General features: G+C 43.9%; 1 long non-coding RNA gene across 1 annotated transcript in view; it reads left to right on the top strand.

Moving 5' to 3' along the window:
- The first annotated feature begins 7,061 nt into the window (after positions 1-7,061).
- Positions 7,062-21,405, top strand: part of LOC105722470 (uncharacterized) — a 41,705-nt gene continuing 27,361 nt past the window's right edge. The window contains exon 1 of the long non-coding RNA XR_010342574.1: positions 7,062-7,593. This is a non-coding gene — a long non-coding RNA (uncharacterized LOC105722470). The remainder of the gene's footprint in view (positions 7,594-21,405) is intronic.

Here is a 21,405-nt window from a genome sequence, read left to right as displayed (position 1 = left end):
GAAGATATAGTAGGCAGGGTACACTGGCAAAGAAGGTATTTGATGGAGGATAAAATATTGAAAAACTCATTAGAATTTAAAAAATGTTTTTACAGTGAATATATAAAACTTTTGTAATTAAAGTTAGATTAACTTAAGACAAGGGAAGTGACAGGTTCTATGTCACACTGGTCAAACCATACTGGAAAAAGGAATTTGGTTGGCACAATACAGAAAAACTGGACATTTTCAGGAGAATGGCTGATATTTGGGAAGGCCTCAAAACTGTATGATGAAGGCTGGAGAAAGGATTGGGCATGTTTCAACCTGGAGAAAAGGCTTTTCAATGATTGGAACGCCACTAGTTTTGGAAGAGAAAGTCCGCTTACTCTAGATGGCCTAAGAAACATAGAGAAAATATCAGAGTTAAATTATAAAGAACGACTTAAAGAATAAACTGCCTGGCTAGGTGTGTGGCTCATGCCTGTAGTCCCAGCACTTTGAGACTGAGGCAGGAGGATCACTTGAGCCTGGGAGGTTGAGGTTGCAGTGAGCCACGATCACATTACGACACTCCAGTATGTGTGAGGGAGAAAGACCCTGTCTCAAAACAAAAACAAAAAACCAAAAAGCAAACCAAAAGAAAATTCACTTTTTAATAGTCTCTTGGAAAATAGTGCCCTCATTTATTTAAGTGAAACATTGAACCTTGATCATTGGAAAGATGGTTAGTTTACGTAAACTTGAAAGTGACTTTGCATCCTAACGTACTATGGCAGACCCCACAGCCATAGTCCCTTCTTGTTTAGGCAGCATGTTCGGGGAGGAAGGGCCTATCCCCAACTCAGGGGTGGGTGCAGTGAGGGCAGGATACACCCTGAATGGTCTTAGTCAAGTACATGATTTTAATTCTCTTCACCACTGATTGGTTCAGTGGTAGGCAGGTGGCTAGTTATGGCCAATAAGACATGTGGAGAATTCAGCTGGGTTAATTTCTAAGCCTTCTCAGAAATTAGCTTTGCTCCTTGATAAAAGGAGGGAGAGCAAGGAGGCCTCCTTCTTTTGTTGGCTTTAATAGATTATGTAAAAATATGCCACTTAGAAGTCCAGCAGCCATCTTACCACTGTGCAGACCAAAGCCTGTCTCTGTGATGAGCCCCTCATCAAACCTGGATCACCAATCTCTGATTAGACTTTTCATTTTGTGAGATAATTAAAGATCTTTATTTCTGAAGCCACTGTTATCTAGGCATGTTAGTCGTCCCTGCAGCCAGGTGTTTGCTAACTCACTCAAACTTTATGAGTCTGAGAAAATCACTAACTTTGGGTTGGAATATTTAATATAACACATGCCTTCCTGAAAAGATGCATGTAAATAAAATTGCTGTAGGTTGAATATTATTCCAAATGCATGAATGAAATTATTATCCAGAGAACATCTTGAGTATTGGGTTCCATTGTAGGCCCTGCATGTAAAGAGGAAACTGAAAGTTTCCCAGAGGAAAACACTAGGATGATGGGAAATCTGGAACTCGTGTGGAAAGGGACTGAGGGAGGCTACCCTGAGAAGAGAAACCTAGTATTAGGTGGTGGGTGGGGGAATAGATATTTGATAACTTTCCATATAGAACAAAGCTTTAATGTATTTGCTATATAGCTCCAAAGGCAGAACTACGTCCAGTAGTAGGAAGTACAGGGAAGCAAATTCCAGTTTGTTGCAAGAAAGAACTTTCTAAGAACTGGCGCTTCCAACAGTAACTGGGAGGCCTTAGGAGATGCTAAGGTTCAGGAGAGTAGTCAATCAGTAGCAGGCCAGCCACGTTGTTCAAGAGAATGCCAGCCTTCAGTGGCATTGCATTAGTCGATTCTGGAAAGTGCTTGGAAACAGAGTGTTCTTCATTAGCACTATTCTGCAAATAAAGAAACTGAGGCTTAGCGAGGAAGATGACGTGTCCAGGGTCTCACAGCTGGCTGGAAGCTGAGATGGGTCTGGGAAGTGAGTGGGTGTGGAGGCGGAATGGCTGCATATAAACCTTTGAGGATGCAGGACTGGATCTTGGAGCACACTGGGAACTTTGGAATGTGAACTTTGCAGGACTCTGCACTTTATTTCAGACACCACAATAGCCAGACTGAGCTCTCCAGACTTGTGATGGAAATTCAGAAAGCTGCCCCCTACAGGCTTCAATCCGTCATAAAGAATGAGGCTTAAGCATTAAGAAACAGGGATGATGCCAAATCACACCACTGATACAGATCCATCCGAAGGGACTCTGGCCTATACATAGCACCAGGCAGGTGATCCAGCCCCCCGCCACATCAGCCCTGCTGAAGTCTTGTGGGCCCAGAAGTAGAAAAAGATCCTTCTGGTGCAGCTAATAGGACACACTTCATCCTCACTTGAACCAAACCTGGCTGCAGAAAGGGGCTTAATGAGGTTCCAGGTAGCCACACTGGGGCAGGTTGTAGTCTCTAAGAAATAGACCCCAAGACACTCTGGACATGGCACACAGGTTCACTGGGGAGTGCTTTGAGAACAACTCCTGCTGGGGAGTGAGTGGGGCTGAATTGGGCAAAAGGAGAAGCTGAGCTGTGGTTGCAGCAGAGGCCGCAGGTGGTCCTACAGGGAGCTCTAGAGCTGGAATGTCTCCACAGAGGTGTCTCAACTGAGGCAAGGGGGATGGGGCTTTGTACTCCTCATCAAACAGTCTTTGAATACAAGCTGCCCTCAGAAGAGGGCGTAGGCTTGAGCAAGATTATGCCCTTCAGCAGAAGGCAATTCCTGGAGTGAGACTCAGCTCTGAGCTGTCAGTAACCAACACTCCCTGGAGTTGGGGGAATGAGAGAGTAAAGTCCTGAAGGGGCCAGCCTGGCAGCACAACATGGAAGTGCCAAAGAGAATCACTCCCCTCTGCCGGCTGAATGGTATGGCCGTGTGCCATGCAAACCCCTTCTGTTTCCTCTGGGGAGCCCTCCCAGCACATGATGAGGACTCTGTGGCTAAATTAATGCTCCAAAGTGCAAATTCTATGTGGGGCAGGGACCCGGGAGGGCATCTGTAGGACAAGCTTCTTTCCCCTACAACTCTACAAGCAGAGGAGGGGATGTAAACGCTGGGTGCCTGCTTCCCACCCCGGGGTCCCAAAGGAGCACCAGGCAGGCTGGTGTCTGGGAGTGGGGACGCTGTCAGAAGGAAACACCCGCGTGTTAACAAAGCTGGTCAAGGTTGGAGTCATGGATTTTGGAAAGTTGGCGATTCCTGGCCAAAAGAAGTGCGTCAGACACAATGACCCGACACGCCCAGGATCAACATCCTCTGGGAAAGAAGAGAACCAAATCAGGCCTTTTTTTTGTTTCCTTGACTAGGTGGGATGCCTCATGGCAGGATGTGGCCACGTCAGCCGTCAGGGAGCCTCTCTCAGCCTGACACTGTATATAGCACGGAGCTGTGAACGGAAGGCCTGTGTTGTCTCTGCACTGAACTGCCAGGCACACCCCCTCTTATCTGTAAGCTTATGTGAGCCAAGGTCACCCCATGCTCTCTGCTTCTTTATGACACCTCACACAACTCAGAAGGCCTATTTCCAATCCGCCAGCAGACTCTTCCTCCCTCCTTCACAGGGTGGCTATTCTTAGTTGTAAGGAAACAGATTTTATTTTCTCTAAGCAGAGTGATGGGAAGTTAAGCACAAGATCCCCTAACTCTTTTTTTTTTTTTTTTTTTGAGATGGAGTCTCGCCCTGTCACTCAGGCTGGAATGCAATGGCGCAATCTCAGCTCACTGCAACCTCCACTTCTGGGGTTCGAGTGATTCTCCTGCCTCAGCCTCCCAAGTAGCTGGAATTACAGGCGCACACTACCATGTCTGGCTAATTTTTTGTGTCTTTAGTAGAGACGAGGTTTCACCATGTTGGCCAGGCTAGTCTCGAACTCTTGACCTCGTGATCCACCCACCTTAGCCTCCCAAAGTGCTGGGATTACAGGCGTGAGCCACAGTGCCCGGCCAAGATCCCCTAACTCTTGTCTGAGCTGCCTGAACTGAGGGCCGAGGGAAGGCTTCTCTTATGGAGTCTTTGGAGGGGTGGGGGATGGTGGCCTCAGGAGCTTCCGCTGAGGTTCCAAACAGAGGCTGCGCTTCCTCAGCTCTGCACATTTCCCCAGGCCGTGGGGATTAGGGCAGAGACAGAGACTGAGTCCCTGGCCTGGGCTGCATAAACTCACTTTCATGGTGTTCACCTGTGCCTCCCACACACCTCCATGAGGTGAGGACCAGGAGAATTTCCACTTGACAGATGAGGACAGTGAGGCACAGAGAACTCAAGCTCACATAGCTTAATGGGGGAGGGGAGAGCTTAAGCTTCAGCAGTGGGGTGGAGCTGGGGTTGGCACACGGTCATCCCAAACCTGTGCTTAGAGCTGCTGCCTAGCACTGTGGGTCAGGACCACTCATCAGTGACCTGGTGGAGCAATGGCTGTAGTTTCCAGGCTATTGGCCAAACTAGCAGCACAGAGACATGAAGGGCAGTGAGAAGGAACGGTGCTGGGCATCCCGGGACTCATTCCTTGGAGGGAATGAAACCAGTTTATGAAATAAGCACGGCTTGACTGGATATGAGAAAAACCAGCTTGATTCATTCTTGCCCTCCTCAGAAAACTTGAATAGTGCATTTCCTACCTCTAGAGGGAATCTCAGGCAACACTCATTACTTTTCCAGGAAAGTTTAGATACTTGAAGATGAAATCCAACATGCTATCTAAACTCTACATAGTACCTGGTTTAGGGCACCCTCTCCCCAGTGTATTAGTGTCTAATGGCTGCCATCACCAATTACCACAAATGTGCTGGCTTAAAACCGCAGAAATGTATTCTCTCACAGTTCTGGAGGGGAGAAGTCTGAAATCCTTTTTCCAAAAAGGTCATGTAGATAGGTTCTGGAGGACAGGGTGTGAACACGTGTTTTGGGCAGGCGCCATTGAACTCATTACACCCAGCTGGGGCCCACTTTCGTTTGGGAAGCCTGCAGAGTGTGTGGGCGTGTGGGTGGACGGTTCCTCATTCTTTGCCTTGCTCTGGGCCCCTACATGCACTGGCCCAGGAGCAGGGCAGAGAGGAAGGCAGGGGCAGGCTGAGCTGAATCTGACTGCTGCCTTTGCATTCCAAGGCTGGTGCCTTTGTATATGGCAGGTGTTAGAAGTTGATTTTTACTACATGGGGCATGTTTATGTGTTATTAACTCCCACTGCCCTCCGCCCTCTAATTTCACAGCTGGGCTATGGGAAAGACACATGCACCCTTGGCCCATACAATTCTGGAAGTGCTGCTGTTCCCATTGCAACCACCTCCCACCACTGTCCGCCCTGGCAAGAACACCACCCCCAGCAACCTCTAGATTATTCAGTTAGGAATCAGATTTCAGTCCCAGGGTTCCTTAAACACCAAGAGACAGCTATCTAGGCTCTGTGAGAAGTTGTCTGGGAGCTCCCTCCTACCTGGCTCAAAGTATGTGGGAAGAACTCCTCTGCTACTCCATGGAGGAGGAAAATGAGCAGCAGATCAAAGGTTCTCAGCAGAACTGCCCTCCCTACATGCTCTTCGGCCTCCAAGGGATGCTTCGCCTTCTGACTGATAGCGTGGAAATGGCTGTTGGATGTCAAGATGAGGGTGGATGTGAATTTGGCCTCATATCCACTCAGCATGTCCTGCATAGAGGATCCAACAGCTCCCTTTAAGATCCGGGCAGATTTGGCACCTAGTTTATTGTCCTCAGACTTTGGGACCACTGCCCTGAACTCCAAGACATCAGAAAAGGTCTATTTTCACACTATGTTTAGTAAGTTAATGGGACTATTTCCTATTCTCCCAAATTGGATTTATACATAAAAGACAAAGAAAATGAGAAATCACTTAGATACAACAAAGTGGCACATGCATTTCTGCCTTGGTAACTTCTATAAGATAGTTACTGATGAATATGAGAAAACAGCAATACTAGAACAAATTTATTCAGCAAACATCTATTGTCTGCTTACAGGTGCAGAGGCTGGGAGGCTGGCAGTCTGGATTTCAGGAAAAGGAGACAAAGATGAAAGTCATGTTGTACCTGCATCCAAGCCTTATCTGTTGCTGTTTCCATCATTTCTGATAATCCACTCTTAGCAGCAAAACTTTTGTGAGGCCAGGGAGTGGTCCCTTATTAAGGCCTGATTAGCATGGCTTGGTGTCCCAGGTTAGCCAGCCTCTACCAAGGCTCCGAGGAAAGGCAGATTTCATGTTACTTCCAGTCCAGCCCCTCTCGCTCTGCCTTGGTTGAGTTTCATGTCTTCCTCATCTTCAGCAGAGATGATTAAAATAACCACCTCACAGCTCCTACTGGTTGCCATCTGTGATGGTTAATACTGTCAACTTGATTGGATTGAAGGATACAGAGTATTGGTCCCGGGTGTATCTGTGAGGGTGCTGCCAATGATTAACATTTGAGCCAGTGGGCTGGGAAGGGCAGACCCACCCTTAATCTGGTGGGTACAATCTAATCAGCTGCCAGTGTGGCTAGAATATAAGCAGGCAGAAAAATGTGAAAAGAGAGACTGGCCTAGCCTCCCAGCCTACTTCTTTCTCCTGTGAGGGATGCTTCCTGCCCTCGAACGTCGAACTTCAAGTTCTTCGGTTTTGGAAATCAGACTGGCTCTCCTTGCTCCTAGGCCTGCAGACAGCCTATTGTAGGACCTTGTGATCATGTGAATTAATACTTAATAAATTCCCCTTTGTGTATATATCTATTCCGTTAGTTCTGTCCCTCTAGAGAACCCTGACTAATACACCATCTCACACCCCAGCAACCTCCGTTTTGCAGCCAGATCCTTGGTCTATATCTTCCAGGGTCCTGACAGGGAGCAGAATTCCGTTCAGTTGGTTAGTGGAAGAGACTTTAAGGAAGGAAGGAATTGTTTACAGAAGTAGAGTCAGGGTCAAGGCTCTAACAAGGACTGTGGGCACCGAGACTAGCATGGGAGGAAAACATCTTCTAGGCCAAAAGAAAAAAAAGTGACGAGGGGAGGCCCTGAAGCTGTAGAGACAGTGGCCCAGCAGGAATGGTGTTTGGCATCTACAGTGAACACTTCTGAGTCCCTGTCACATCCCCTCAGCCTCCTACTGACTTCAGCTGCAATTGCCGTCTCACCCTGACAGCTTTCTGCTGAAGGAAAGGCAAGTGTCCTTCTGATTTATTTCCAAGGCCTTCTCTAAAGCCGCACCTGCTTGGCTTGCTTGAAAGTGCAGCTGGAAAACCTGGAAGCCGCAAAGCCTCTGCAGCACCCAGCAAACAGTGGGTGGGGCACAGAAGCCTGCAAATCAACCTGCAGCCTCCCGTCCTTTCCACAGAAATCCCAGGGGTGTTCTGTGCATTTCTCAGAGGTCCCCCAGAGGCAAATTCCAGTAGGTTCCTCATATTTGATTTCCTTGCCTCCTGTCTGACCCTCCCTACTCCTCCATTCTTGGAATCACCTTCCAAATAAATCTCTGGAGCCCAAGTCCCTGCCTTGTGCTCTGCTTGCTGGGGAGCCCATCTGCTTGCTGGGGAGAGTCACAACGATGACCAGAGTAGAGCCCTAAAGCAGGTAAAGTGGGGTTGAGGATAGGGTGGAGGAGGGTGGGGAAGAAATATCCGTGGACCTCTCTTTCTCTCAATCTGAAAACTTCTACTTGTGTATCTAATGGGTTCAATGAACAAAAAGCCAGCAGTGAGTCTGGGAGTGCAGTCTTTGGGGGTCAGCTTCCCAGACAGAGTGGAGCAGAGAAAGAAAAGGGATCTGGCAAGACAGTCGGAGAGCAATCAGCAAATTTTCTGAAACACAGACCTTGCCATGCCACATTTAAAATAATCGCAATAATATTGATTATGATGTTATCAATAATGGATGGTATTTCTTAAGACCTTGTGTGCTATTATAGATTTTTCTGAGGGTGAGAGATGATTTTTCCTTTATTTAGCTTATTAGTGTAATTTGAAATCAACCTGAACAACTGCTTCTGTTTCAGCATTCTTGAATTTTGTAGTATTTTCAGCATCCTCCTGAAGACTGACAACCACCAGGCAATTAGTTTTTGATCTTTTTGCTTGAATTGCTGTTGTTTTCTTTTTATTATTATTATACTTTAAGTTCTGGGATACATGTGCAGAAACGTGCAGGTTTGTTACACAGGTATACACGTGCCATGGTGGTTTGCTGCATCCATCACCCTGTCATCTACATTAGGTATTTCTCCTAATGCTATCCCTCCCCTAGTCTCCCACTCCACTGCTATCCCTCCCCTAGCCGCCCATCCCCCGCAAGGCCCCGGCGTGTGAGGTTCCCCTCCTTGTGTTCACGTGTTCTCATTGTTCAACACCCACTTATGAGTGAGAACATGTGGTGTTTGGTTTTCTGTTCTTGTGTCAGTTGCTATTATAGATTTTACATAGATGATCTCATTCAACCTACACAACTCCTCTATGAGATAGATATCTAATTCTCACTTCACAATGAGAAAATTGATGCTTGGTGAGGTTAGTCAACCCGTCTAAGGCCATGTCACTAGTATGAACACACCAGGGTAGTTGGATTTGACTCCATGACCTTTTCAGTTAAGTTTAAATTCCTTAGCGTAGAACTTGGGGCTTTACCTTTAGCCTTATACTTTATCTTCTCCCAGACCAATCCACAGCCACACCAAATGACCTGCTATTTCCTACCTAAAATCCTGTACCCCTTGTTCACCTGTCTCAGTGGGCCTTCATGTCCCACCTCCTTCAAGTGCCAGCTCCTGCAGGATGCCTCCCACTGCAGCACTCCCCAGCCTCTGATTCCTCGGTGTGTATGAGCCTTCTCTGTGCTCCCACAGCTCCGGGTAGCTAAGCCAGGCAGCCCTCACAAGACTGAGTGAAGATTTCATCTTCTGATTTGTCCCTCCCACCATTGTGGGCTCCTTGAAACAATTGCATCTGGGTCTACCCTTCCTATCCACAGTGCCAGCACACTGCCTGGCACAGCACAATTTTTCAGCAAACGTTGGTCAGGGAGGCAAAGAAGAGGGCCAGGTCTGGAACATGGAGCATTGCTAGCATACAGCTGATCAGGAGTCCAAGCTGTGGGTGGTTGGAAGCAGTCTCAGGGAAAGCCTCGGTGACCAGAAGCATGGAAGTCCCATATCACCTCCACAGACTGTCAGATCTTGACTCACACACAGTGTTTATACGCTGGGATCATGTCTTGAAGGATGGTGAGGTTGTAGTGGAAACACAGGGCCTGGGTTCTGTTTCCTGGTCTGTATCGCGATGTTAAGTACTAAAGCCTGCCTTGGGGGTTGATGTGGAGGCCAATGGAGACAGGTAGGTAAAGGCTCTCTGGGAATCCCAAAGCACTTGGTAGCTTTTAAGCAGTAAATACTGCAGGGGGTGTCCAGGGTGTAGACGGGGAGGCCCCTCTGGGAGCTGCACTCACTTCCTCACTCCACAGATCTCTCTCTCTCACACAGTCCTTCAAGACCTGTACTTGAATTCAAAGAAATTCTCTTCAAGATGCCATTCGCCATTCAGTTTTACCATTCCATACTTACTATTTTTTATTTTAAATTAAAGGCAAAGAGGGCGCAAAGTTACAGTTAGATGGGAGAAAGTGAGTTCCGATGTTCTATCACACAGTAACATGACTATAGTTAACTATATTGTATTGTATATTTCAAAACTGCTAGAAGAGAGGATTTTTGAATGTTCCCACCACCAAGAACTGTTTGAGATGATGGATATGCTAAATACCTTCACTTGATCTTGGTACAATATATATATATATCAAAACATCACATCATACTCCATCAATAGGCACAATTAGTACATGTCAAAATGTGTCAGTAAATATAAAATAAAACTTAAAAAGTATGATTTTTAAAAATGCTCAGATTTTCCACACAATTTTTTTTATTTTTTAAAGTAAATAAAAAATAAAATTAAAGATGAAGAAAAATCCATTTTCTTACAAAAAGTCTGCAAAGTGTTTTATGCTCCTTGTCATTCTTGAGATACCCTAGGGTGTGCAAAATCAGATTTACAGACTTTGCTGACTGCAATGGGGCGTGTTTATAAAACGTTGCACTGACTTTCTTTGGGTGCTCATTCGGAAGAAACACAGAACAGTTCCTCATGGTACTTTTGGAAAGCAAACTTCTTTCTCAGGTTGCCAAAAACTCAGTGTGGTATGTTATTGCTTCTGCCTCTCCTTGCATTACTGTCTATCTGAGACAAATGGATAGATTTGCCTAATGCCTCAGGAATTATCTAGTTCATTTTCTCTTTCTTCATTTGACCTTGCAGATCAGATACCCAGAGAAGGTGAGAAAGTCGCCCAAGGTCCCATAACCGGCAAATAACATGCTGAGGCCAAAAGTGTTCTGATTCTTCATCTAGTAACTTCTGCCATTCCTAACTTAACTTATTCCATTTTGCTGTCACCCACGAGGCCTCCTATGATCAATGATTCCTATTATGTATGCCCCCTAAATGCATATGTTGAAGTCCTAACCCCCAGGACCTCAGAAAGTGACTGTATTTGGAGGCTGGGTCTTTATAGAAGTAATTAAGTTAAAATGAGGTTGATAGAATGGATATGCCTGGTGTCTTTATAAGAAGAAGTTGGCGCTTTGGGAGGCCGAGGTGGGTGGAGTTTGAGACCAGCCTGGTCAACATGGCAAAACACTATTTCTACTAAAAATGCAAAAATTAGCCAGGCATGGTGGCAGGTGCCTGTAATCCCAGCTACTCAGGAGGCTGAGGCAGGAGACTCACTTGAACCTGGGAGGCAGAGGTTGCGGTGAGCTGAGATCACGCCAGCCTGGCAACAGAGCAAGACTCTATCTCAAAAAAAAAAAAAAAGGAAGTTGGGACACAGCACAGACATGCTCCCAAGGAAGGCCATCTGAAGACACAGGCAAAAGATGGCCATGTGTGAGCCCAGGAGAGGCCTCAGAAAAACCCAGCCCTGCTGACTCTTTGCTCTTAGGCTTCCAGAATTGTGAAACAATGAATTTCTATAACTTCAGCCAACCAGTCTGTGATACTTTGTTATGGCAGCCCTAGCAAAATTATATAATTCCTTATAAAAATTCTTACAAAGTTGAGGGAAAAACAAAAACAAAGACAAATGACTCTTCGGCTCTTCAGTCATATTCCTTAGGAGACACTGAGCTCACAAATAAATAAAAATGGTATGTTTCTTTGATTTCGTAGCAAATTTTTTCCATGTGTGAAATAGGTATGTTAGAATGTAGAAAGGGAACGGAAATTTGGTACAGTGGATTTTTTAAAAATTGCAGTGGGAAAATGAACAACGAATCATTTTTCCTCATTCCTAAGTTTAGATATATTTTGATTAATGTAGACATCTGACTTATCTCCCTGGTGAGAATACATTTTACTAATTACCATCTAGGAAACTGCCTTGTTATTTCATACAAAGACTCACTCCCTGCTTCCCGAAAATGTGAGCTTCAGCCATGCTAATAATGTTTCTATATCTTCTCTAACTGTCCTAACCCTGACTGCTGTGGAAAGAAACCTAAAGGGTTTTTGCCACAAGAACCAGAACAAAAATGTATGCAGTTGTTAACACAAAAAATAAGATGAAATTCATTGGGAAATCTCTTCTCTCAGGAACTGGAAGTTTCTGGGTGAGCACCCAAGCCCAGCAGAGCCTAGAACCAGGACTCTTTTATTTTCAGAGAGAGCACAAGGCAGAATTTCCATGTTTGTAATGCATTCTTCTCTTCATTACATCAATCACAGTTTATTCTAACAGGTGAGAGTGACCTAGAGACTGCTAAAGCAGGGAGGGCAACTTAAGATTGATGACAAGTAACGGCAGAGCCCTGTTTACATAAAGCATTGGAAGAAGATGGCCGTGAGCGGTAAGCACGAAGAGTTCACAAAATCCTGAAAATACCCTTGAGACCAAAGGAAAAAAATGAGACCCACCCACAGATAATCACTACTTCTCTTTTCCCATCTTCTCTCCTTTCCTTCTTCTCTTCTTCCTCTCTTGGCTTTTAGGATGAGGGCTGATGATCCAGAAGAAGACACTTAACATTTGAATTAGAGAAACTAGGTCTTGAGTATTGGACTCACAGGGTTCTGGCTGACAGGGCAATGGTTTTTGGTGTCCACTGGCCAATGGTAATGGGCGCCAGGGAAAATGCTATAAAGGAAGGGAGGGAGCCGGGATTTGGGAAGGTTTGGAGCTCACTGTCAATTAGAACTGATTTCTCACCTCCAGGGCTCCACCTGCACCTGCAGCTGTGATGGGTACAGAGGAGCCCTTCTTCCTCCAATGTCCTCGGGGCTGCTTGGGGCCTCAGCTGGAGCAGGAACTTGGCAGTTTTTGAGTGCTGTTTTTGCCTTCTGGAGCTACTGGTTTCTTAGAAGAAGAGCCTTGGTGGTGGTGAAAAAGTCAGTGAGGTAGACAGACATGTGGACATGGAGCTCATGACTAGACTGGAAGACACACAGCATTGCTGCTCCTTTCCCTCAACTTCCCCTCTTCTGGTTTTTTGTTGTTGTGTTTTGTTTTCTGTTCTGGCCTCTTTAGAATTAGCCCATGAGTCAAGCCAGAAGTCTGAATTTAGTCTCAGCTCTGTGACTTCCTGACTGAGGGATGTGGGGAATCATTTCATCTCTCTGAGCCCTAATGTCATAACCCACAGAAGGAGATAGCTGTATCTTGACTGCTATCTAAGGGCTCTCTAGGGAAAAACTGAATTAACATATTTGAATGAGATGATGTATTTTTAAATGATTTGCAAACTGAAAAGTACTTTAAATGTTGAGGTTTTAGATTTGAATTCTCCTTAAATCAAACCAATGTCATTTCCAGCCTGTGCCAGCTTTTAGGGTGTTGCTTTTAGATCCAGAGCCAACGGACTCCCCAAGAAGGGAGCCAAGGTGTCTTAGTCTACATGGCAACTGCCCCACGCCTAAGATGTCGTCACTTGGGAATCACAGATTTGGGAGTAAGATAGTGCTTCTTAAAATGGTATTGGGGGAGACTTTTCTTGAGGATGGGGGATGATTACAGTAGTCCCTGCTTATCTGCAGCAGATACATTTCGAGACCCCCAGTGAATGCCTGAAACCTCAGATAGTACCGAACCCTATGTACGCTATGCTGTTCTTATATATACATATCTATGATAAAGTTTATGAACTAGGCACAGAAAGAGATGAATAACAATCATATTGAAATAGAGCAATTATAACAATATATATGAATGCAGTCTCTCTCTAAATGTCTTATTGCACAGTGCTTACTTATTTTTTGATGGAGGTTGACTGCCAGTAACTGAAAGGGAAACCAAGGGTTAGAGGGGAATCACTGTATCAGGAAAAAGTCTTCAACGGTGCACATACATTTACTTAGCTGTTCTATGAAGTTAAACAGATTTTCTTTTCTCTGGGACTTCTCAGAGTCACTAGCAGGCTAACCTGGGCCATCCATAGAGGTTTTCAGTGTTTCTCAGAATTATTTGACCAGGGCATTAAAACCTTTTGTAATTAGAAGCACATTTTAGAGTTCCTACTGGGGTAAAACACAAGCTTTATCAACAGCGCTTTGGATGTGTTGTTTTTATTAGTTTATTAGATAATTTCTAAAGTAATGGCAAGGTAAGCATGCTGACGCATGGTATGAGCATAGATAGATAACACTGGATTGACAAATAGTTTGGGTGATGGGATGAGAATTGTGGAGGAAAGAAAGGTAATGGGCTTTGGTTTATTAACACAGTTTTATTTAATCTTTTCAACAACTTCCTGAAGAAAATGCTATGACCACCATGTTTTTGATAGGGAACCAGAGGCTGAGGTCACATTTGTTGCTAGTGGTTACAGAGTTTGTCAGTGGTGGAGCTGGGATCTGAATTCAGGTCAGCCTGTTCCAAAGTCCAATTTCCTTCCAGAGAAAGATTCAGTGACTCCAAGAAGGGGGAAGTGGGAAGGTGAAGAAGACAAGATTTGCTTACCTTACAATTATGTGGGAATGATTGTGGCGAGGCAGCTGTGTGGTCACTGAAAAACACAGTCACGTTCAGAAAATATGGGTGTCCGTGCTCCTCTTGGGAAAAAAAAAAACTTCCTACTCAGGTGTGCACATTTTAAACCCACAGAAAGCTGAAAGGAATCTAGGAGGAGTTGGGCTCCATAAAAATCACTACCTCTGTGGTTAAAGATTTATTAAGTGACCACAGTGTGCTGGGCATATAAATAAACCTGACCCTTGCCCTTAGGGAACCCAGAGTAAATACACAAGATTTATAGTCAGAGTGTTTGATGTCAGACTAAATGTTTTAGGAGCATACACATTCCAGGATCCTACTCAGCAGGGTTAAAAAACATTGGCTTTGGAGGAAGTTCAGAATGGAGGAAGTCGTCCAAGCTTTGCAGCCTCGCCTACCTGGGCTTCTCTACTGTTGCTAGCTTTGAAAGTTAAGGCAAGTTACTTAACTACTCTAATTCTCAGCTTCCTCTTCCATCAGATGGAGGTGATAATACTTGCCTCACAGGATTAATGTGAAGTGCAAATTGCTATGTGCAAAATGCCAGGCACATAGTTGGTGATAAACAAATGATAACTATGGCTACTAAAATGTCCAAGGATAGGCCAGGCATGGTAGCTCATGCCTGCAATCCCAGCACTTTGGGAGGGCAAGGCAGCCAGATTACTTGTGGTCAGGAGTTCAAGACCAGCCTGGCTAATGTGGTGAAACCCCATCTCTACAAATGATACAAAAACTAGCCGGGCATTGTGGTGCACACCTGTAGTCCCAGCTACTTGGGAGACTGGGGTAGGAGAATCTCTTGAACCCGAGAGGTGGAGGTTGCAGTGAGCTGAGATCATACCACTGCCCTCCAGCCTGGGCAACACAGCAAGACTCCATCTCAAAACAAATAAACAAACAAACAACCAAAAATACCCTCTAAGGACAACATCCAGGCTCTGTTCCCTGGTATGTAAGGCTGTCCATGGTTTAGCATCTACTTGCCTTTCCAGCCTTTGTCCTGCTCCCTCTGCTAACTGACCGATGTGCCATGGGCATTCATTTCCGGATGTCTGTCAAAGTCTTCCCCTTCCTCGAAGGTTTCAAGGTTTAGAGCAGTGGTTCTCAAAGTAGGTCTATTGATCCCTGGGGGACCCCGAGACTCTTTCACGGTATCATGAGGTCAGAATTATTTTCCTAATAATACTAAGATGCTGTCTGCCTTTTTCACTGTGTTAATATTTGCACTGATGGTGCAAATGCAATGGTGGGTAAAAGTCAAACAACCACCACCACTCACTCATAGAAAAAACAAAGCCACTGTCACATACGAATGCTGTTAATTAAATAAAAAATCAGTAACTGTATTAAATCTTGACCTTTAGGCATACATCTTTTTAAATATCGTGTGTGATGAAATGGGAGACATGCATAGAGCACTTTGGTTGCATACTGATCTTCACTGGTTGTCTAGAGGAACAGCATTTGTGCCATTGAACTGTGAGCTGAACTGCTTTCTTTGTTCATAGAGCAGCATTTTTATCTGAAAGAACAACTGATGGACAAACAATAGTTATACAGATTTGTGTACTTGGCTAATACTTTTTTCAAAAATGAACTAAGTCTGTTACTTCAGGAAAAACAGCTGTCAGTATTTGTTGCCAAAAATAAAATCGGGGCTTTCCAGCAAAAATTAGAATTTCGGGAAACTTGTATCCACTACTGTGAGCTTGACAGCTTCCAAATAATTGAAGTCTTTTTGGATGAACTCCGTGGTAATATTAACAAATGTGATTTTTAAAATATTGATTAATAAAATGTGCCAACATTTTGAAGACCAAAATTTTCTAAATGACCAGTGCATCATTTTACAAAATTCTGTATGGGTAAAAGAGCCACTCAAAGTCCAAGTAGAGCAATGGGTTTTATTATAACAGAGGATAAACGTTCATTGATGTGGTTTCAGGTTTCACATTGCCACTTATCTTTAAGAATTACTAATTAAGCTTTGATGTTGCCGTGGTTCGGGTGTTTGTGTTTCCTGAAATTCATGTTTTGAAACCAAATCACCAGTGCGAGGATATTAGGAGGTGAGGGCCTTTGGGAGGTGACTGGATCATGGAAGAAGAGTCCTCATAAATGGGACTGACCCCTTGTAGAGGAGGTCCCAGAGACAGGCCTTGTCTCCTTCTGCCATATGAGGACACAGAGAAGGCACCATCTGTGAGCCAGGAAGCAGGCCTTCACCTGACTCCAAATATATCAGTGCCTTGATCTTGGCTTTCCCAGCCTCCAGACTGTAAAAAATACATTTTGATCGTTGATAAGCTACTGAGTTTATGATGTTTCGTTATAGCAGCCTGGATTGACCAAAACAGGTGTCTTGTCAGAGAAAAAGATTGGCCGGATTTGGTGGCTCGTGCCTGTAATCCTAGTACTTTGGGAGGATAAGGTGGGAGGATTGTTTGAGCCCAGGAGTTCAAGACTAGTCTAGGCAAGATGGAAAGACCTCTATAAATTAATTAAAACAAAAAAGAAAAGAAGAGAAAAATACCCACAATTATCTGAAAAAGGCTTGCTACATCTCCTTTTGCTAGGTATATATCTGTATGAGGCTAGACTTTATTCATATGCTTCAATTTGAGCAAATAATATGTTACAATAGCTTGAGTACAGAAGCAGATATGAGAATCAAGCTGTCTTTTATTAAACCAGTCATTAAAGAGATTTGCAAAATGTAAAACAATACCATTCTACTTACTAATTTTTCTTTTGTTTTAGAAAATATAGTTACATTTATTAAAAATATATGTTAGCATGTAATTAGGTTTATTATTTTTAAATGATTTGATAAATAGCTAAAAGCTCTGTTTTAGATTCTTACTTTTTTGTTTTTTTGAGATTCAGTTTCGCTCTATCACCTAGGCTGGAGTGCAATGGCATTATCTGGGCTCACTGCAACCTCTCTCTCCAGGTTGAAGCAGTTCTCCTGCCTCAGCCTCTTGAGTAGATGGGATTACAGGTGAGTGCCATCACACCCAAATAATTTTTGTATTTTTAGTAGATATGGGGTTTTGCCATGTTGGTCAGGCTGGGTCTTGAATGCCTGACCTTGTGATCCGCCCGCCTTGGCCTCCCAAAGTGCTGGGTGTTTTAGTTTCTAATTGGGTAAACATCTATATACAAGCCCACATAAACAAAAGTTCTTCGGAATCTTCAATAATTCCTGAGTATGAAAAAATTCTGAGACCAAAAAGTGAGAACCACTTGCTTACAGTAAGTCTTATCATCTTCAAGATAACTGTCTGACTATCCAGTTGAGGTGAGCAACCTTTTCTTAAATTTAGCTTTCTTAAATTCCTGTAGCTTTTTAAGTATAGACCACTAATCTGTCACTTGGCATTATTTTATCTTGTCATTCTCTGCTTTAAAGTGCATTTTAAAAAATCCATAATATGACCTGCAAGCTTCTCAAAGGCCAGAGTCCTGTCATTGCATTTTAGAAAGTGTGGGAGAAAAGTCTACAATATATGCCTGTTGTTAATAGAATATAGTGGAGCTTTCTCTTTTACTAGCATTATTGTCTTGACATTCTATTGCAAATATGGGCAGAACTTCACTAACTTACAAATACTGGTGGGGCAGTAGACTGAATTAGGGAAAAATCAGAACTCCACATATATTTATATATTTTAAATTTATTTTTGTATGTTTTCTTCTTTGTTTGTTTCTTGAGACGGGAGGCTCACTCTGTCATCCAGGCTGGAGTGCAGTGGCGCAATCATGACTCCTTGCGGGCCTCAACCTTTCCAGGCCCAGGTGATCCTCCCACCTCAGTTTTTGTATTTTTAGTAGAGATAGGGTTTCGCCATGTTGCCCAGGCTGGTCTTGAACTCCTGGGCTCAAGCAATCCACCCACCTTGGTCTCTCAAAGTGCTAGGATTACAGGCATGAGCCACTGTACCTGGCAGTTTTTATATATTTTCTATTAGTGTATTTGTATTTTGATATTCTTTTCCTTAAAGCAAAAAAAAATACCAAAATACAAATATACTAATAGAAAATACATAAAAATTGACTAATGCATAATTGTTACATTAAAAATGGCAAATTATCAGGAATAAAATAAAATAAATTTGCAAAGTTTAAAGATCTAGTTATTTTTTAGCCTTTAAAAAGTTAAAAATTACTTGTAATCTCACAATGTGGAGATAACAGCTGTCAAAACTGTGGTCCATTGCTTTTATAAACAGATATCATTCATTTAAAGCAGAAGTTTTACCTAAAATTTGGATCCTACTACTTTGTATAAAGTTTTGTATCCTCCTCAAGACATTACGTGCTTTTTAAAAACATTATTTTTTCTCTTTAAAACATTATTTTCCCCCAGGCACAGTGACTTGTGCCTATAATCCCTGCTACCTGGGAGGCTGAAGTGAGAGGATCACTTGAGACCAGCAGTAAGCTGTGATCCCACCACTGCACTCCAGCCTGGGCAACAACACAGCAAGATCCCATTTCTAAATTAATTAATAAAAAATAAAATATTATTTTTATCAGTTTTGCTGTGTTTCAATTATGCATATTTATGCTGTTTCCGATTTATGATTTTTGTTAATGATACTGTGATGAACATTATGAGAGTCAATTAAAATATATATATATATTTTTGGTAGTGACAAGGTCTCACTATATTACCGAGGCTGGTTTTGAACTTCTGGACTCAAGCAATCTTCCTGCCTTGGCCTCCCAGAGTGTTGGGATTATAGGTGTGAGCCACTGTGCCCAGCTTGAGAGTTAATTTTTAGTGTCAGCTTGACTGAACTAAAGGATGCTCAGGTAGCTGGTGAGCATTATTTCTGGGTGTGTCTGTGAGGACATTTCTAGAAAAGATTAGTGTTTGACTCAGTAGACCGAGTAAAGAAGATCTGTCCTTACCAATGTGAGTGGGCACCAGTCAACATGTTGAGGATACAAATAGCACAAAAGGCAGAGAAGGAACACATTTGCTCTCTCTCTTCTTGAGCTGGGACATCCATATTCTCCTGTCCTGGGACATCAGTGCTCCTGTTTCTCCAGTCTTCAAACCCAGATTAGGACTTAACCCATCAGCTTCCTTGATTCTTAGACCTTTGGGCTTGGATAGGAGATAGGAACCATACCACCAGCTTTCCCAAGCCTCCAGCTTGCAGATGACAGATCATGGAATTTATAAGCTCCCATCATTGAATGAGGTAATTCCTCACAATAAATCTCTTTCTACATATCTCTATATATCCTATTGGTTTTGTTTCTCTGGAGAACCTTGACTAATACAAGTATTCTCAAAGGAAAACAATAGCTCATTTATTTGGAGTGGCTTCCTAGAAACAGGATTACTGGATCAACAGGAATTACAAATTGCAGCTTGATTAATTTAAATATATGCAACTCGAAGGATGATGTTTGTATTATGGCCAATGCCATATGTCTGCATTATCACATGGAAAGTCTGAGGCCAAATAGAGCTTTCCATTTTGTAGAGTAAGCTTCTGACACATTTTGCAGAAAGATAAAGGTTTGCTTTCTGCATCGTTCTGCCCAACTTTCTCTGCCACCCACACTCCCACTCCTCTCTCTCTCTCTCTCTCTCTCTGTCTCTTTTTAGGTGGAGTTTCACTCTTGTTGCCCAGGCTGGAGTGCAACGGTGTGATCTTGGCTCACCGCAACCTCCACCTCCTAGGTTCAAGCAATTCTCCTGCCTCAGACTCCTGAGTAGCTGGGATTACAGGCATGTACCATTACACTCGGCTAATTTTTGTATTTTTAGTAGAGATGGTATATCTTCATGTTGGTCAGGCTGGTCTCAAACTCCCAACCTCAGGTGATCTGCCCTCCTCGGCCTCCCAAAGTGCTGGGATTACAGGCATGAGCCACCACCCCTGGCCTCCTATCTCTTATGCTTGGGTGCTGAGAGGTATCTGCTGTAGACGTAGGTCTGAGGGGACGTATCTGTCAGAGATCTTAGCACAAGCCACTGACACCAAGCCTGGCTAATTTAAGCAGTAAGAAGTGTATTAAAATATTAGGTCATTAACTTAATTTCCAGGAGCTCCAGAGAGCTAGGACTGGAGCCCATGTGACCAGGAGAAACCTCCCAAATCACAGAACCGTTCCTAAGAAGACTCACTGTTTGCACCACCTTGCTGTGCCTGTCTCTGGAGTTCACCATCACCTCTGCCTCCACTGCACTGGGGTAGATGCCAGTGGACCCTCCCGTTCCCGAGTCACTCTCTATTACAGATGCTCCTATTAGCCATCTTGTCGGTGTCTTAATTCAAGCTGCAAGGGAAGCTAAAAAAGCAACAGTCTGTCACTGCGAGTGGCTCATGCTTCCCACCAAGACTTCAAAAGGGGCAGCCCATAATAGTTAAGAATGGCTCAGATGCTGAGTTGCCAAAAAAGAATGACAAATGCTCACCATAGACAATGACGATCAAGCCCCTCGGAGCCTAGTGTCTGTCCTAGGAGGTGAGAGACTGATGGGCCCTTCTGTTTACTACAGCGGACGAACCAGGTCTGATTCATCATCATCTTCTAGTGCTGAGGAAAGGGTAGGTGTGCAGTTTCTTGGATGAATGAATGGCTAGACACTGCTGATGAAGAGGGATGCTGTCCTTTATGTTCGTATTATGGCTCAGATTGTGCTGATGCTCTCTATGCCATTCCGTTTCATGGATGCTGTCACTGGGAATGGAATATCAAGTGTCAGGCTGAAGACACCCACTGTCACGTGATCTTCACCGGCCTCCATTTTGGGGAGAGGGGAATTGTCTAAGCCACACTGGCTCTGTTTCCTCAATCCCCAAAATGGGTAATGAAGACTAGTTTTTAAGTACATTCTCTCGTAAGATGAAAGGCAATGATTTCCAGATTAAGAAAAAAATCCAGTGAGACTGAAAAGTCAGGATACCTGTTGGAAACTTGAAGCTTTTTACAAGGGCCAAAAGGGTCACATATGAAAGCATATGCCATTCTGGTTTTTTGTTTCTGGATATTTTATCCTTTTGCCCTCTTATACCACTCCAGCACTGCACACTCTTAAAAATAATATAATTTTTGGCCGGGCGCGGTGGCTCAAGCCTGTAATCCCAGCACTTTGGGAGGCCGAGGCGGGTGGATCACGAGGTCAAGAGATCGAGACCATCCTGGTCAACATTGTGAAACCCCGTCTCTACTAATACAAAAAAAATTAGCTGGGCATGGTGGCGCGTGCCTGTAATCCCAGCTACTCAGGAAGCTGAGGCAGGAGAATTGCCTGAACCCAGGAGGCGGAGGTTGCGGTGAGCCGAGATCGCGCCATTGCACTCCAGCCTGGGTAACGAGAGCGAAACT

Source organism: Aotus nancymaae, unplaced genomic scaffold (assembly GCF_030222135.1).
Source record: "Aotus nancymaae isolate 86718 unplaced genomic scaffold, 86718_ANA_hifiasm-v0.15.2.pri h1tg000014l, whole genome shotgun sequence".
NCBI lineage: Eukaryota > Metazoa > Chordata > Mammalia > Primates > Aotidae > Aotus > Aotus nancymaae.
The sequence above is the reverse complement of the archived record's forward strand: the minus strand, read 5'-3'. Positions and strand labels throughout refer to the sequence as shown.